The sequence below is a fragment of the Mastomys coucha genome, unplaced genomic scaffold, assembly GCF_008632895.1.
Source record: "Mastomys coucha isolate ucsf_1 unplaced genomic scaffold, UCSF_Mcou_1 pScaffold15, whole genome shotgun sequence".
NCBI classification, from domain to species: Eukaryota; Metazoa; Chordata; class Mammalia; order Rodentia; family Muridae; genus Mastomys; species Mastomys coucha.
Genome location: NW_022196897.1, coordinates 148,666,348 through 148,685,187, shown reverse-complemented (window position 1 = coordinate 148,685,187; position 18,840 = coordinate 148,666,348). Strand labels below are relative to the sequence as shown.

General features: G+C 46.5%; 1 long non-coding RNA gene across 1 annotated transcript; it reads right to left on the bottom strand.

The window, feature by feature from the left end:
- Window positions 1-7,236: 7,236 nt before the first annotated feature.
- Window positions 7,237-10,105, bottom strand: LOC116092499. The gene is made up of 2 exons (XR_004119292.1): window positions 10,039-10,105; window positions 7,237-8,697 (listed from the first exon to the last, which is right to left on the bottom strand). It is a non-coding gene; the product is annotated as an uncharacterized LOC116092499 (long non-coding RNA).
- Window positions 10,106-18,840: the final 8,735 nt, after the last annotated feature.

Below are 18,840 nucleotides of genomic sequence, written 5' to 3'. Positions count from 1 at the left end.
GCTGCAAAGTTTCCATTTACTCAGCCTAAAATGGGGAAGGGAGGGTGCAGAGTCACCAAGACCTCAGCTGGCTCTGAACACATCATGGAAGAGAAGATGGTGGAAAAGAAGATGGGCCCCTTGTTTTCTTTCCCCTGGACACAAGACCCATGTTTATGTCTTACAAAACACACACACACACACACACACACACACACACACACACAAAAAGAAAAAAACCTATCTGTCTGTCTATCTATCTATCTATCTATCTATCTATCTATCTATCTATCTACATGTCTATATATGTCAATATAAAACTAGTCTCCTAGGGCATCCAAGTCATTCTACAGATTCACTTCAATGTCCCGCTGCCCATTTGATACATGAAGTTATTTCTTCCATGCTGGAAATTGAACTTAGAACCTCACACATGGAATGTGTTTACAGCTGAGACACAGTTCCTGGCCAATTTTTTTAAAGCTATCTTTTTACTTTGAGACAAGGTTTTACTAAGATCCCTGAATTTGGCTTTGGAATTGAAATCCTTCTGCTTCCGTCTTTCAACTAGCTGAGAACATAGGTACAGGCTGTCTGCACGGGGCACAGCAAATGTTGAACCACAGGGGACTGATAGTTTTTCTTTCTCAATACCACTATAGGGTCTGTCCCACCAATCGATCTGGTCGAATCATCTGAAAACCCCATTCTGCCATTCAAAGCATGTGGGAGAAAGTGGATCCTAATAGTTGAAAATGGAGTCTGAGGATTTTGAGCAACTGTTCAGCTTCTTTAGGAAGAGTGTCACTGCTGAGGTTTGAGGTGGGTAGGGAGAGCCCAGGGGGGCTTTTAGATCAATGGCCTTCTTCTGCAAAGATTTTTTTTGTGCAGACCTGAGACTAGGGGTGTGTGTGTGTGTGTGTGTGTGTGTGTGTGTGTGTGTGTGTATGTGTAATACACATTCCTGTAATCTCACCTGCCAAAAGATAGTGGCAGAGGAATCAGAAGTTCAAGGTCATCTTTGACTACATCCTTGAGTGAGTTTGGGGCAAGCTTGTACTACATGAGTCCCTGTCTTCAACAACAGCAGCAGCAGCAGCAGCAGCAGCAGCAACAACAACAACAACAACAACAACAACAACAACTAGAAAGGCACAGATAGACAGAGACAGAGAGAGTGGGAAAAGAAGGAGGAGGAACAGAGGGACAGATAGAGAGGGAGAGACAAAGGGATGGGGAGGGAAGGAAGAAAAGAGAGAGAAAGGAGAGAGAGAGAGAGAGAGAGAGAGAGAGAGAGAGAGAGAGAGCTGACACTACCAAGACAAATCTCCTAGCTGTTTTAGCTCATTATTTCACTAAAGCTCTGAGCAAAGACTCAGGTCTAGTGTTGTTTTGGGTCCAGGGTTGTTTCCAGACCAGCCCCACTGTCTCAGGCGTGATGGGGTCTGTACTTGTTTCCTCTTTACAAACATTTACTGATATTTACATCTGAAGCCTCTCTGTTCCTGTTCTTGGGCCCCAGAGGCAAGTCTACCCCTGTCAGAGCTGTAGGCAGGGAACCAATGGTCCTGGTTTTTGGAGTCTCTCTTGCCTCAGGTCTCTGTGATAGGAATCCAGTCCTTAGAGGTCCTTCGAGTCCAGAGACCAGTAGGAAGGACCAGGCTTCAGATTCTGTCTTTGGCATTGACCCTCTGTGTGACTCCTGTTCTTTGAGCCTCAAGTTTTCCAGCAGTAAAATAGGAGTAATTTTTGCATTTCCTATTTTCATGAAGACTAAAGGACACTCTCTAGAGGATCTCCCTAGGAATGTGGGGTGCCTAGAGTATGTCGTGGGATGGTACAGGCTGGCCAGGTTCCAACAGCTGGGCTATAGGGTCCTCTGGGAAATATTTTCCTAGAAGCCTGGCTTAAAGATGGCAAGTTAAACTGGAAAAGAGACTGTCACTGAGGGGTCTCAGGGGATCCAGGAATCCAGGCTTGGATCTCTGGAAAGAGTAGTACCAAGAGAATCAGAAAACCTCTACATTCCAAGTAGTGAGAGTCAATAGCTTTTATGCCAAAGGCTCCAGCCATGAGGGAAGAGATGTTCTCCATGTGGACAGTCAGAACCTGGGGGCCCTTGGCCCGTGGCTGGTCTGTGACCAGCCTGGTCCTGGGAGAAGGAATTGGTGACCCTGTTTGGCAGAAAAGAGTCCTCCAGGGATATTCTGAAGTTGCCACTTCAAGGTAGGCTGGAGCACCCAAGGGAACTGAGAGAGGGGAGGGAGAGAGAGAAGGGAAGCTAAGAAAGGGGATTGAGGTAGTTTTTGTGACTGTGTTAGTCACTTTCTTGTTTAATAGAATATCTGACCAAAGCAAAAGGAAGGGAGGGAGGAAGGATGGAAGGAAGGAGTGAGGGGAGGAGGAAGGGAAGGAGGGACAGGGAGGAAGAGAGGAAGGGAAGGAGGGAGGAGGAGAGGAAAGGGAAGGAGGGAGGAAGGATGGAAGGAAGGGGAAGATGGAGGGAAAGAGGGACAGAGGGAGGGGAAGAGGGAGGGAAGGAAGGAAAGAGGGAGGGAGGGAAGAAAGAAGGGTTGCTTTGGACCACAGTTCCGGGTAGAGGCCATCATAGTTTGGAAGGCATGGCCGTCAGAGCAAGAAGCAGCTGGTTCCCCTGCATCCATGGCGAGGAAACAGAAGGAGGCAGACTCTGTCCCCCTGCATCCATGGCGAGGACACAGAAGGAGGCAGACTCTGGCATTAGGTTTACTTTGCCTCTTCCTTTTCATTTAGTTCAGACTGCTGCTGCCCACAAGTAAGGCTGGCCTTCCTATCTGGCCCTCCCATCCAGCTAACCCTCCTAGGCCACTCCAGATTCTGTCAAGTTGACAAGACCATCACGGTGGTCAATTTGACTATAGTATGTATGCATAGCAGTTCTTTCTTTCTTTCTTTCTTTCTTTCTTTCTTTCTTTCTTTCTTTCTTTCTTCCTTTCTTTCTTTCTTTCTTTCTTTCTTTCTTTCTTTCTTTCTTTCTTTCTTTCTTTCTTTCTTCCTATGTGTGCATGTATGTATGGAGGTCTGAGGATAACCTGTAGGAGTTGGTTCCTTACTGCCACTGGCTAGGTGGCAAGCACCTTTACCTACTGAGCTATCTCACAGGCCCTTATTTATTTACTTATTTGTTTATTTATTTATTTATTTATTTATTTATTTATCTATTTATCTTTAAACATTTGTTTATCTAAAATTTCCCCTCTGAAGTGTGCAGTTTGGGGACATTCCACACATTCTCAGTGTTTTATCATCGCTGCCTAGTTTCAAGACACTTCCATCTTCATGTATGGAAATCCCATGAACCATTAACCCTCCACCCACCCACCCCTGTTTCTTCCAGGCCTCTGGCTACCACTCTTGTGCTTTCTGTTTTTCTGTGCCTGTCTGCTCTGGACCCAGGACAAAGGGAGCTGAGCAGTGTGTGGCCTCCCAGGTCCCCTCACTATGATGCTGGGGAGATTCCTCTCTATCCAGCATGCATGTGTGCTTTAATCTCACATTGCCTGGCAGGGCTGTACTGGCTACACAGGTCCAAGTTTACCTCACCCTTTTGTCCTTTTCATGGGTTTCTTCCTACAGTTGGAATCTCAGAGTACTCTCTTTGAGTGTGGGAAGCCAAGCTCAGGAGTGACACTTTGTTTCCTTTGGATGGTGTGTGGCATTCTGGGATGCCACTAATCCTCGGTACTGCCAGGGGGCAGCATGAGCCCATGGAGCCTGCCGTTTGCCTTCAGAGGAGCCTTGTTTATGAAACCGTTGGGCTCTGAAAACATTCCTTCCCATCCCATCAGGTTTCAGATGTTGTGCTCTGGCTCAACAAATTGTCTCGGCTTAATTTTGGAGAAATCATTGTCGGGAATTGCTGAAGCAGTTTAATTCTAAAGCACATATTTATATGGGGCTTCAAAACTCACAGCCCTGCACATGATTACAGATGGAAGGGAGAGGAAGTTTAATCAGGATCGAGATGAGGTTTGAGCCCAGAGGGCTGCTGGGATGCGGCAGAGACAGAGCAGAAAGGCCAGCGCTTGGTGGGTCTGGCTCAGAGCTGCTCTGACAGAACAGGAGCGATTGAGGGCCAGGTCCCCCTTCACCTTGACTGACAGACAAGCTGGCTTTAAAAGGTCTGTGCTCACAGGCTCTGTGACTTGTAGGGCACGGTGTCAAGACAGTGGCCTGGCTTACTTCTTCTGATGGTTCTCTGTCTCTGAGAGCTGTCTGTCTGTCTCCAGTGAGTGTTGTGTCTCTTCTCCATCCAGGGGGTTGGCCTTGACTCAGGCTGAAGGAGCAGGTAATGTCACTGTGCAGAGCTAGAGCCGTGGAATCCCTAATCCAGAAGAAAGAAGGCGAGGAGACTGAAGAGAGCCTCCTCCTCTCCTTCTCTTTCCCCACTGGCTCAGAACCAGAGGCTGCCTACACAGGAGCCATTTTCCCAGGGAGGAGTTGATTCACCTTTCCTGCAGTACAGCCTTTGGGGGACAACCCACACTTTTAAAAGAAAAGGCCCATGAACAGGAAGGAAGCCTGGGGCTTCCCCCAAAGGCCTCTAGCTAGATTTGCTGTGTGGCCTTGGCAAGTCCCTATCCCTTTCTGGGCCCCAGTGTTTTCATATGTAAAGTGAGTGTGTCAGGCTGATTTAGTTTCAGAAACAGACACGACAAGTCGCTTTTACATGCTAGATACCTTGACCAATGTTGTGGCTTATCTCTTGAAATAGACTTTCAGTGAGGCATTAGGACCCACCATTTTACTCTTGGGGTGCTGGATAACACAAGTGTGACTGGAACTTTACAACTGCTCTGAGGTCATGAGGCAGTTTGGCTCTGACCCCTGGGTGCTCTAAGAGTATGCATCCTGCAGAGGCCTTTGTTCCTTGTTTACATAGCATCAGATTAGATATTGTGCTTCAAGTCACATGAATAATTGTTTAAAGTAGCTGTGGTGGCCATATCTTTCCTTTCTGACTTTCCTTGTTCGGTTTGGCTCACCTAGCCAATCTTGTAAGGTCACCTGACCATGGTGGCAGAGGATGAAGCAGATTCTGGCTTTAAGGACTTGGCCACTGACGGTGAAAGGCTCACCCTTGGGAGAAAATCCATATCATTAGATGGTAGTCAGTCTTTGACTTACAGCCAAAGTACAGAAAACAAGTGTCTCTGGAATGGTCAGTCACAGATGGGATATCTGTATTAGATACCCTCCCTGCAAGGGTCAGGGACCATTGTGGAAGATGGGACAGAAAGACTGTAAGAACAGGCTAAAGAAGACTGGATTGAAAACAGTGTCTTCTGGACATGAGAGGAGCCATAGCACCTTATGAACTTGTAGCAGATGTGGTTGCTTGCACTGTACAAGTGCAATATCATTCAGTCAATATCCTCCATGGAAGAGAGAGGATCTCAGGAGCCACAACTTTTAGCTGATGAGCTATTGACAGCTGATTGCTTTGAGGGGGAGGGAGAGTCAGTTCTCTTTAAGGGTGTGACCCCTGGTGGTCATCCATGCTCCAGTGGTGATCTCATACCTATGAGGAACAGATGCTGGGGAGATGGTAAGGCGCTTGTCACATAAGGGCAGACCTGAGTTTAGATGTCCCAAACCTACTACAAGCTGGGGTGATAGTGTGCATCTGTAATGCCCATCTTACTTTGGGTTTTATTGCTGTGAAGAGACACCATGATCAAGGCAGCTCTTATAAAGGACAACATCTAATTGGGGCTGCCTTACAGTTTTAGAGGGTCAGTCCATTATCATCATGGCAGGAAGCATGGCAGCATGCAAGCAGACATAGTGCTGGAGAAGGAGCTGAGAGCTCTGCATCTTGACCCAGAGACAGCCAGGAGAAGACCTGGATCACATTGGCCGGACTTAAGCGTGTAAGGAGGCCTTAAAGCCTCAGCTCCACAGTGTCACATTTCTTTAACAAGGCCACACCTCGTCCGATAAGGCCACACCTCCTAATAGTGCCACATCCCGTGGGTCAAGCATAATCAAACCACCACAATGCCGGTGCCCCTAATTCCAGATGGGAGATATAGGGACAGAAGAATCCACGGAAACATATATGCACCAGAAGACTGTATCTTAGAAGCTGAGGGGCTAGGATCAACACATGGTGCATACATTTGCACTCACAAGAGCATGCACACAAATACATCATCTTTGTGTGTGCACATGTGTGTGTTTACAGATACACACACACACACACACACACACACACATTTGTTGTGTGGCCTTGGCAAGTCCCTGCCCCTTTCTGAGCCCCAGTGTTTTCATATGTAAAGTGAGTGTGTCAGACTGACTTAGTTTCAGAAACAGACATGACAAGTAGCTTTTACAAGCTAGATACCTTGCTAGACTTGTCATACCAATGTTGTGGAACTTTTGTGTGTTCATGAGCATACACAAAAGACTAAACAAGAAAAACCCAGGGCTCCTGAAACCCTTTAGGATATGCATGCTTCCAGTGACCAAAGTTTTATCCTCAAATGCCCATAGCACCTCCCAGAAATGTCATATTAGGACATCCAACATCTAGTACCTATGTCATTTGAGATCCACAGTACATGTTAGAAGCATATTCAGGGACTGGGACTATGGCTGGGGCGGTAAAATCTAGATTTTGGACCCTAGGTCCCAGATAAAGTTTCTGGAGGCAGAGCTAAGTGATTTCCTTGGACAAGCTGGCTAGTGAGACTAGCCAGACCTTCAAGCTCTGGGTCCATAGAGAGACCCTGCTTCAGTAAATAAAAGGTGAGAGCAATTGGGGAAGACTCCTAGCAATTACTGTGTAGCTCCACAAGCACTTGCATGCACGCACAAACACTAATGTGTACATACACATCTAAACTCTCAGACCACAACAATCCTATAACAATTCATTGTAGACAGAAGAGCACCGAGCTATGGGGAGGAGTGGGTCTGGAGTGTGGGGTGGGCATCTCAAGGCACTGGCCACAAGGATGAAGAGTCGTCTTAGTTGCTCTGCTCAGCAACCTTCTGTTTTATTCAAGCCCTCTTTCTGGTTAATCTTCTTCTTTTTTTTTTTTTCTGGCGACACAGCAAAACACCATAATTTTCTAATACCATACAGTGCCAGCATCCTGGAGGATTTCAGAACAGATCCTAATAGCCAGTAATCTCTGCATTATAATAGTCAGATGCAAGAATCCTTGAAAGGCACACGACTCTCCAAGTTGAGGACCTGAAGCTGATTTTCTCTAAACATTTTATTACAAATACAAGTATTATTTGTATTCAACACAGACAGAAGAGAGACTAAGCAGTTGGTCCTCTTTATTGCAGCTGAAATCTGGTCTGACCTGGCAACCTTTTTTAGAATCACACTCTGAATAAAGTGTGGGGAGGTGCGACAGTCTCTGTTTGCAGTGAGGTGGTTGGTGCTGGGTATGGGAATGTGCCTGCCTGCATGGGCCAGGCACGTGACTCCCCAGGGAGCCAGCAGCCTGCTGGCAGCTCACTTCACTCTGTGATGATGACGAAGATGGAGTTAAGTAAAAGGAATGACGTCTGAAGCTTTATTTTCACTAAACAGAAGGTATTCAAGGTCAAATATAGCAGCTGGACATGCAGTCTCAAGGAACTTCAATGAAAGAGAAGAACGTGGGGGCTCTTAGGGGTGGAAGCCCATGGTTCTTGTTGCAGGCATGTGCTGTTCAAGGGGCCACTCAGGCTGGGCACTCTAAGCAGAATTTGCCATAGAGGCTTTTATGCAAGCCTTTATATTCAGGGAGTGTTCTGGAAAGAAGCTTCAAGACATGGTTCTGTGGGTGAGAAGTATCAGGAGGAGAATCAGATGAAGAAAGTCATTGCGGCTAGAATTTGGCTTTAGCCTGCTTCTGTGGCCAACTCTGCTGTACTCCACCATTGAAGCAAAAGGAATGGACTCTTATGTCCCACATTAGTCAGGCACTGGCTGTGGTCTGCCTCTCAAATAGAGATGCGACCTCTTGGGAATTATTAGGCCCAAGTGTTTTTCTGGCGAAGGCAAGTCTCTAAAGAAAGGGCTTGAAGTCAACAACTCCAGGAGACCCTTATGGGTGGCTGTGCTGGCCTCATAGCTGGGATCTGGGTGGGGCGCTGACATTATCTCCATTAAGTGATTCAAGCAGTGACTCAGGACTTCATCAGCTGCCTCCCTCCTGAGCTCTTGTCTTCTACTCTCAGAGTGGAACAAGTTGACTACTGAAAGCTTAAACCTGAGCTTATATGCGTATATGCTCATAACCACCTCTCTGGCATAGAAGATGGTGGGGTGGGGCCCCTAATTAAGCCCCATGAATAAGCTTCTCCACAGAGGGGATCCTTATGTTTCCAGAAAAGAAAGGAATACTGAGCAGGCAAAACCAGCAGTGAGCTTCTGATGGGTTCTGAACTCCTATTTTAAGCTCAGAGGACATTCTGGAAACAGGATACACTTATAAACAGGATGCATGCCGACGCAAGGAAGAGGTGGAGAGTGAGTAGGTTCAGAGATCAAGAGGTGGGCAGGGGCCCTGGGATGGACACCTTCCATTCTGGACAGTGTAAGTTTGATTGGAGGGTCTCTTGATTTCACAGCATGGTCTTCTGCCTTAGAAGTTCCCTCAAGGGACTGCTCTCAAGCTATCCGTAAGGGCAGAGAGTATGTCTTTAAACCCACTCAGTGCTGATACACAGTACCTGTTTTAGGGACAAAAATACAGTAGTGGGTATAGTGGTTTGAATGAGAATGGCCCCCACAGGCTCCTATGTTTGAATAGTTGGTATCCAGTTGGTGGGGCTGTCTGGAAGAGATTAGGAGGTATTTGAAGGGGCATGTCTGAGGGTTTAAAAGATACATGCTATGCTCAATGAGCTTCCTGCCTCCTGCTGGCCATGTGGGGTGCAACTCTCAGCTGCCTTTGCCACCACCCCTCCACTCTGCCACTGTGGACTCTAACGTTTTAGAATCCTAAGCTCAACTGAACACTTTATTTTATATGCTTTATCACAGCAATAGAAATGTAACTAATATACTGGAGAATGGCCACACGACCCAAAGTGATGTCGGGATGGCACCGTAACAGTTAGTTACAGTCTCTTTTAGTTTTGACCAAGCCTGGGCAGGCAGACCTGGATGGACTGAGATCAAAGTCAGTCCTGTCTTGAGGGGAATCTGTTTATCTATTAGAGGAAACTGAAAGGAGAATCCAGATGTGAGGGCATGGCAGGAATACTACAGGGATATAATGGTGGCGATACCAAAGATCAGAGCTCTCCTCAAAAAACAAGTATATTTCCAACTCTTTCCCCTAGGGGGAGCTGAAGGGAAGGAAAGGGAGCCATATTGGTTTGACTTGTGAATGCTGCTATAACAAATAACCTCCATAATGTTAATAACCCAGCGCAGATATTTCTCCCTATAAATACCAGGTTCCTCTCAGCTTGTGGCTCTACCATTTCTCTCCTGTCTACATCCAGGTAGAAGAAAAAGAATATGGAAAAAAAGCACATTTGTTTCTTCATCGCCTTCACCAAGCGCGATGCCTACAGGTCTGCTCCCGTTTTATTGGGGGAGAACTGGTCACATGACTTCACTTAGCCTCAGGAGTAAGTCAGGACATGGAATCTCTGGGCTGAGCTGCTGAGAGATGGGGAAGTCTTGCTGCTGCTAGGGGAGTTCTCAGACTCCAGGGGCGAGGGTAGCTGAGGAGTAAATCCTGCCTTTCTCTGCCTGGGGATGCCCAGCCGTCTTCCTGATGCTGCTCAGCCTCTGACACTATCCGAATGGACCTGAGGTTATTTCCAACTGAACAGTCTGTGGAATTGGACAGAGAGGCAAGGGCATGGAGTCTGGCAAAGTACACAGGAAAAACAAACACTCGAAATGACAATTTCCTGCCAGGGGGACCTGGGTTCCGGGAAAGGGTCCTGAGTACACAGGGTTTGAGATAAATCTGGCTTCCCGCTGGCAACCTCTGTTTGTGCGTGGCTGTGTTTGATCAGCTCGGTTTCTGTTTGGAACCAGGGACCTTCTCCTACCCATTTATTCCTGGCTTCCCTGGATCTGCAGTGAATCTGTGTGTGAAGCTGAATCCTTAGCCTGAGGACATTCTCAAAGTAGCTCCTTGTGAGAATCTAAATATAGAAGCTTCCCTGCCAGGGCAGAGGATGGGGTGGGGTGGGGCGAGGGAGGAAGCTCCCTTGCTGACTCTTGGTGCAACATCCTTCATCCATGGCAGGAGATGGGGTTCGAGTTTTGGCTCCTCCACTTCTTTCCTGTATGATTCGATGGGTCACAAAACTTTCAGCAATGTTGTATCATCTATGAAATGGGTACAGCTGCTCTTACCAAGGCAAAAACAACCAGAAAGATTTTTGTAGTAACCCATAAAGTCTTATTCCAACGTTACAATCATGGGCAAGGTCATGGGGCTGGGGAGGGTGCGGGGGTGAGGGCAGAGAGGGCGGGTTGCTGTATAGGCTCTGGAGCATGATTATCTGAATTCCTATCCTCACTACTTTCTGACATTCCACTTGGTCAGCACACACAGATCTCTGCATCTCTCAACCTCACTTAGGAAATGAAATACTCACGGAACTTCTCTGAGAAAAGTATTCAAGCCAGCTAGTGTCCCCACCAAGCTTAGCACATCCTTAGCACACACTGCTGCTCTGGGCATGCCTCTGTTGTCAGCTTTGTCTACCTACAGAGTCCTTTCATCTCCATGAGGTGACTCCTTTCCACCCTTGGAGACTCAGCAATGATGCTCACTCCTCTAGGAACCCTGCCCCAAGGCAGCAGATGGGGGTGGGAGAGTAGAATTGAGGGATAGGTATGGCTGTGGCGGTTGGGAAGTAGAGGTGGGGATGGGGAGGTTTCACAGCCCCAGGGGCTGCTGCTTACACAGAACACACAGAAGTGCCCTTCAGTAGTTGTGTTACTTGGTGTGGACTCCCTGGTATCACTGTGAGGACCTTCCTCCAGGATCTGCAGCTCCTGTAAGTCACCCCTTCTCTGAAGATGTGTCAGCACCCGTCTCATCTGTCTTACTAGCCAGGAGGTCAGTGCGGGCAGAGAAGGTTTAGTCTGGGTTCTATTTACTGCTCTACAGGCAGGCCCCTATATCTTCTGCAAATAAGGAGATAGGTAGCTACTTGGGAGCTACTGACCCAGAGCCATATGGATGTTTGTTAAGAGGCTGAGCCAGGATCCAAGCCCAGGGGTGTCTGATCGAGATCTGGATCCCTCTAGCCACCTCAGGGGCCCGATCCACGAAAAGAGTAAGGAAGCTTGAGAAGGTTCCGAGGAATGTTTTAGCACTTGAGGTAGAAGCTGAAACAGCTTTTCTGAGATTGCTTGTTCCCTTCCACAGTCACATATGTGGTAAGAGAGGTGTGTGGGGGGAGAGGCGGGAGAGGGAAAGGAAAGGGGGATGGGGTGGGGAAGAGAAGGGGGAGGGAGGTGCCAGGACAAACGGGCACAGAGAGTGAGAGATGAGGAGACAGAGAGGACTCCTCAGGACAGGATCTGCCCATTGTCAACACCCCATCTACCTCTCCTGCTTATTTTTAAGCACAAAGAGTAACACACAAATAAAAACAGTGGTTACTGCAGCCGCCCTTTCCCATGCCCACGTCTCCTCCTGTACACTGTCTGGAGAAGTTATTTCCACAATGCCGTCGTGGTAGGTACGGGATGGCAGGAGGGGGCCAAGCAATAGAACCCAGCATTCTCTGAGTTGTAATATCTTCAAGGAAACCTTTAATTATGGAAAAATGTATGCAGCCTATAAAATGACAGCATAATCAGCCCTCATAAATGTACTATGAAATTTCCCAGTTACTAAGTAACTTTGCTTGCTACAGTTCACATAAAGGTTGGGATTATGGCTTATCTAGTGTGCTTGGGGCCCTGGGTTTGATCGTTGGTACTAAACAAGTGCAGATATATACACGTACGAACATACAGTTTCATTTAGTTATTATAAAGGCACAATGGCCTCATCCTGGGACACTATTAAGATCCCATTCATCAGAGGGCAAAAATGAGGAGGCTCAGGGAGATGAAGCCGCTTGCCTCTAGTATCCCAGGGACTCTGACCTTGAGTGTACTTGCTTTTAGTGGCAGGATGTTAAGGCCAGCCCTTACATCTGGGTCCAGCACATCATTTACACTTCTAGTAGGGCTTTGGGTCATTTCAGGACACTGGGTAATATGAAAGATATTTGTGCCTTTGCTTAAAAAATAATCTAGACACCAGCGTTCAAAAAATTATCCACAGATGGACGGTTTAAACATTTCCTGGATAAATGCAAACTTTGCAGCCATGGCCTGGATCTCCTGAGTCAGAATGTCTGATGGGTGTGTGAGTGTGTGTGTGTGTGTGTGTGTGTTTTTTGTGTGTGTGTGTATAGGGTAGAGGTAAAAATTGGAGATCTTTCTTCCTTGGGAGACTTACTTTTTTTTTTTTTTGAGACAGATTTTCTCATTGGGACCTATAGCTTTGCTTAGTGGCCAGTGAACCCCAAAGGGTCCCTGCCTCCCTAGCATGGGAATGCTAAGCTTTTGCCTGCAGTCAGGCCTCAGTGGAGATGGAACTCAGAGCCCCATGCTTGCCTAACAATCATTTTAGCGCCTGAGCCATCTCTCCAGCCACAGTCTGTGTTTCGACCAGTCTTCTAGCTGGCTCTGGTACAAAGCACTGGGCTGGGAGGCCCCAGAGCTCTTCTTTAGGTTCAGTCTCCCTCTCAGGGTTGGCCATCCTCCATGCATGTCTAGACACTGCATGCCTGTGTCCTGAGGACCACACTCATCTTCTGAAACAACATCTTTATGGGCTCAGCGGTAGCTGAGGTGTGCCCAGTAAGCTGTTGTTCTGCCTGTGCTCGTAGTAAATTCCGCCTGTGTGTCTTGTGAGCCTCCCAAGGCTGTAATTATTGACAGTCTTATAAACCAGGCCCCTGACCCTCCATGCCACCATCCCAGGCCACTGTTATTTATACCGGAAGGTGTGAGGGGCAGCTTCTGTGTGATGTATACACCCAGTGAATTTTACTTTTGCACCATAAAAACGGATAAATCTGCCACCCATAAGGCCTTATTTATTGCTTCAGGTTCATTATATATGCATGAAAACCCAACTAATTTAACTTCTTGGCAGGAACGTCCCACTGGAGGCTAGATCCAGGACTGGAATTCAGGTGTACGTCGGGGCAGCAGAGGTAATCTTGACAGGAGTGGAACCACAGCCAGGGTATAACGGTCCCAAGGTACAATGCTAGGCGTGTGTGTGTGTGTGTGTGTGTGTGTGTGTGTGTGTGTGTGTGGCACAAGCCACCAAGCCCCACACAGCCTCAGTTGCTCACCTATGAAGTGGGATACTCTTGTTTCTTGCCCACGACTGTATTGTAATGAAACCAGCCCATGCTTCCTCCAAAGCAAAGTGACTGGCCACTAAAGAAGGAGCCCTCTCAGTTGACGTAGCGCCCGGAAGGAAGAAAATACTGCCCTTGTGGATGCTAGCCCTGGCTTTTGTGATTAAAAAAATCACTTGGGATTTTTATTTTATGCTTGTTAGAAGAGCCCTTTAAATCCGTGAGGATGTAGACTCCATCATGTATTACACATCTGTATATGTTCCAAGGGACATATACGCTAAATAAGAAAGATTTTTAAACTGCCTCCTGATTCAGAGTTCACGTTCTCTGTCTCGGCTTTGACTTGGCCATCAGTGCCTGTGATTTCCTCCACAGGCTTGTCCCTTCTGCCACCAAGAACAATCCCAGTTCCAGTGTCTTTGCAAGCATCCTTAATTTTCACTCCTAACACACACACACACACACACACACACACACACACACACACACACACACGCCCCTCTGCCAGCTTCACATTCTGCAAATTTCAGGGCTGAGATTCTTTCAGTTTACCAGGTGTTGGCAATGGAAGCTTTGCAGACAGCTAGGACGCAGTTTCTCTCCTCAGCCAGCCCATCGCTTGCTGGTTGCAGCACAGGGGTTGCCTTTGTGCAGTAGAAATCCTCAGTAAGCTTGAGGGCATATAGTGAAGATACCAGGCTATGGGGCCTACCTGGCCTGGCTGGCAGACAGACCCACATTTCAGAGAAAAATAAAAAATGTGATAGGTGAGCATGAGATGTAAAAATGGAAAAGGGATTTATTATTTGTTTATTATTTTCTTGTTTGTTGCTTATTTATTATTTAACCTGTTTTTTTTTAAATTAGTATACAAAGTTGTGTGTCTCATTTAATACCTTATTTTTGGAGATTCTCTGCCTCTCCCATCCCCCTGGCCCCTCCCCTGGTTCATCCTTATCCTACCCCCAGTAGCCTATTGTTTTATTTTCATGTTGTATCTTTTCTCATCTCTTCCTTAAAAATCTCCTTTCCCCTCCCCCTCATGTGGTCCCCTTCCTGGTTTTATTTTATATCACACACACACACACACACACACACACACACACACGATGTGCATAGGAGAAAGAACATGTGCTAGTTATATTTGGTATCTGTGTTACTTCACTTACATAGCAATTTCCAGACTGACCAACTTTTCTGTAAAATAAATGCCTTTATTTTTCTTCATGACTCCATAAATTCCCTTGTGCATGTGTGACACTCCTCTGTTGGTGGACATATAGGCTGGTTCCGTTTCCTGGCTGTTGTGCACGATGCAGCCACAAATAAGGAGATAGGGATATCTCTGGCGGGATTTAGAGTACTTTGGGTACACACTCAGGAGTAGTGTAGCTGGGCAATATGGCAGTTCTATTTTTAGGGTTCTTTTCTAGAATCATGCACACTGATTTCCATGGTGGCTGTACCAGTTTCTGTCCCCACCGCAGAGAGGTGGTCCTCTCTCCCCACATCCTCTCCAGCTTTGTTACCGTTTCTTTTCTTGATGACAGCCAGAGCGGAAATGGGAGGTATTTGGGGAGTCTGCTGTAGCAACAGCAGGTTCAGTGGTTTCAGTAATAGAATATTACCATTTCCCAGCTCTAGAAGCTGTTGGCTTTGGGCTTGCGGATGGGCATCTTTTGGCTATGCTCCCATGTGGCTCACCTCTAGGTACGTCTGTGTCTCAGTCTCCTTTTCTTCTGAGGACACTTTCCTGAATTAGTGTCCTGCCCTAAGAACCTCATTTCACTTAATTACCTCCTTAAGGATCTCACCTTCAAATAGTAAAGTGCTGGGGGTTTAGATCTTCAGTGTGGGAATCTGGGTGGAGGAGGGGTTCAGGGCCATGACATAGGTGCTTTGCAAAAAGAGTCTCATTTCCACCAACAGTGGCCTCATTAGGTAGGTGGCAGTCTCCAACAGGTGAAGTTATGGCTCAGATTTCCCAGCTAGTGATGAAGAGATGAATTCGAACTTCAGGGAAGAAACTTCTTGCTGTCATCATTCTGTGAATTTCTCGGGCTGAGGTATGCTTTATGCAACCAGAGGGGTGCCAGGCATATTTATGCCCTTGCCCTGAGCTTCAGGTTTGGAAGAGGGGAGAGAGATGACCTGGCGTCTTGCCCATCCTCCTCTGCCCATGTTAAGTGTCCTTCTCAGATCTTCTCTAGGTCCCTTGCAAACCATTATTTGAATGGTGGTTGAACAGGAAAGGTTGAGCACATGCATGATACATTGATGTGCTTATTTCTAAGCTCTGATGCATCAGTGCTATGAACCAGGATGGCTTAAAATATCATTTTGGGGTAGTGGGGAGATGCCTCGCCATGTAACGTGATTTCTGTATCAGTATGAAGCTTCGAGTTCAATCTCCAGAACCCATGTAAAGCTGGGTCATTTCAGTACACGAATCATGAGATGGGAGGCAAAGACAAGATTCTGAAAACTTTGGGGCCTGCATAGCCTGGGATAGGCATGTGAGACACCAGGAGACATGCCTCAAAGAAGAAAAAAAGGCAAGGACCAATACCCAAGTTTGTACTCTGGCCTCACATGCAATGTGGCAGATGTATGCCTGTACACACACACACACACACACACACACACACACACACACACACATGCATGAAAGCACACAGACATTTAAAAAGCTGCATCATTCTGTCACAATTCTTATGGCAAGAACAATGAACCAACCTGTTTACAGGACCATTGTATCTTGAAGGGGACCATGCTGGTTTTTTTTTTTGTTTTTTTTTTTGTCCTCTTGACATAAACTAGAGTCATGTGGAAAAGAATTTCAATTGAGAAAATGTCCCCATCAGCATGTTCTTTAGGTAACTCCGTGGGGGGAATTTTCTTGATTGATTACTGGTGTTGGAGGGCCAAATCAATTGTGGACAGATAGTCCTGGGAAGTATAGGAAAGCAGGCTGGGCAAGCCAAGAGGAGAAAGTTCGGTAGGCAACACTTCCCCACTGCTTCTACTTCAGTTTCTGCCTCTAGGTTCCTGCCTTGAGTTCCTGCCCTGACTTCCTTTCATGATGGGCTATAAGACATAAGATGGAATAAACCCTCTTCTCCCTAAGCTGATTTTGCTCTTGGTGTTTTTTTACAGCAATAGAAGGAAAGTAGATGAAGAAAAATCCTTCCTTTGGGGTGACCTGAAGTTCTTGGTGTTCCTTGAATTGTAGATGTGTTAATATAGTACCTGCCTCTATTGTCCCATGGAGGTCTTCCTCTTGTGTATTAATATCTCTCTTTTTCATAAGGTCATCAGTCATATCAAACTCTGGTCCCAACTGTGACTACATCTTCAAAGACTACTCTCAGATGAGCTCATAGTGACAGGGATATGGGGCCAGTACTTTGGCAACTTTTTCAGGGCCACATTTTGTACGGCAACATGACGCATAGCTGTTCAGCAGCATTAGGGCAAGAACTCCTAGGGACAGATCAGGGCAATTCAGGCAGAGCCAGCAGGTGATAGAGAGGTCCTGGGAGTGGCCACAGGGGCTGGGGATGAGGAGAAAGATCCAAGGGTGGAGAGAGAGGCTGAGGTAACTGTTGGGAGACATGTGTAACATGCTCTCTGAAGGGATGGCTTGGTCTGGACCTCTGTCCCCTGCTTGTGTGCCCTTTCTCTGTGCCACTTGCTTCGTCTTACCCCTTTGAGTAGAACCTTTGCCAAAAAAGCAGGCCCAGGCTGGCCCAGGATAGTCAGTAAACACCAGTATTTTTTCTTTCCTTACTGATGAGACGGAATTCTTTGAAGACAGCAGGGGGCTCTGCTTTGAATCTGTGACATCAGAGTTTGAGTCTTTCATAATCCTTTGCGAGGGGGGCTTCCAAAAATACTTTATCCTTAAGCAGTTTTCATTATGGATGTGAGGTGCTCAAATCTTAACTAATTCACGCTCACTTAGATCCCAGCGGAGGGTTTTTCTTTTTTTTTCTTTCTTTTCTTTTTCTCTGCCGGCATCCTCTGATGTCAGGCCAAACAGAAATCTGCATGGAAGATTTGAGATCCGCATTTCTGCTGGCATTATCAGAGCAGCCCTGGGAGTGTATTAATAGCCTGGAGTCAAGGTACCAATGGTTATTTATATGTGTCAGTGATGGCTAAAGTACACCCTCTGGTAATTATTCACAATTAACAGGCGCTTCTGCAAATGAGCAGGATCTGTTCTTCATCCATTGAGGCAGCAATTCCTTATCCAAAACTCGCATACTTGAGACTCTGGGTAGCCAGCTCTTCCTCCCAGCTCCAGAGCAGAGCTAATTAGAGATTATAATCCTGACCTTCAGGCTCCTTCTCAAGCCTGAAGGGTACTTGAGTCATCCATAAAATATAATGTGTTCAGTAGAGTTTCAGTTGACAAGAATAATAGAGTTTAACATCAGTGAATCCGATATACCTGTTAACTCTTGGCTAACTGGAGGTGAGACGGCTGTATTCTTAGATGGAGCTCTGCCAGCGGTTCAGAAGACAATCCTGTCTTTTTCTGATGCTTGATAGCAGTCTATGAGTTGATAGTGTGTAGGTCATCTAAGAGTTCGTGAAAACAAATTGGCTGGGTTTGGGGCCTTGAGGATTCCTACCTGTGTGATCAAGTTCGTCCCATGAGTCTTGTCTTCCTTTGCTTTCAGAGTTAGCTGTCCTGACCCTGTACTTAAAGAAACAGACCCCTAACCTGATTGCTTTTCACCATCTCACAGTTCTTCCTACCTCTGTTCCAAACCACCATCTTCTCTCACTTACAGATGTCTACAGAATCTTTCCTGAAGCCTGCCAAGCATTCCTGCAAAGGGACCTTTCACAGGCTGTTCTTCCTGTGTGGATACTCTTTTGCCTGCATGGTTTCTTGGTTCATTTTTCTTCTTTTCTCTTTCCTTTCCTTTCCTTTCCTTTCCTTTTCCTCCATTCTTTCCTTACTCTTTCTTTTTCTCTCTCTTCTTTCTTTCTCTTCTTTGTTTCTCTCCTTTCTTCTTGCCTTTCTCTTTCTCTCTCTCTCTCTCTCTCTCTCTCTCTCTCTCTCTCTCTCTCTCGCTTGCTTTTTTCCTTTGCTCTGGGATCAAATATCACTCATGTCCAGATGACATAGCTAAAATACTTCCCCATGGTTCCTTTAATACTTCTTTTTCCCACTTTGATACTGAACAGAGTATGCAGTTTGCCTTATGAGAATTATCCCTGTTTATAAACATTTACTTGTTTGATTCTGTTATCTGGAAAAGGGATGACCATTCTCATGGAGGGAAGTCACATGTTTCAGTTCTGACCTAAGACTCTCTAGGTGTTATCTCAACTAATCTTCCCGTGGTGTTGGTGTGGAGACCTGGGAATCCATTGTGTTCTATGGCAACAGCAGCCACAGGTTCACCCTCTCTTACTTGCCCCATCTCCATCTTCCTTTCCTACTCA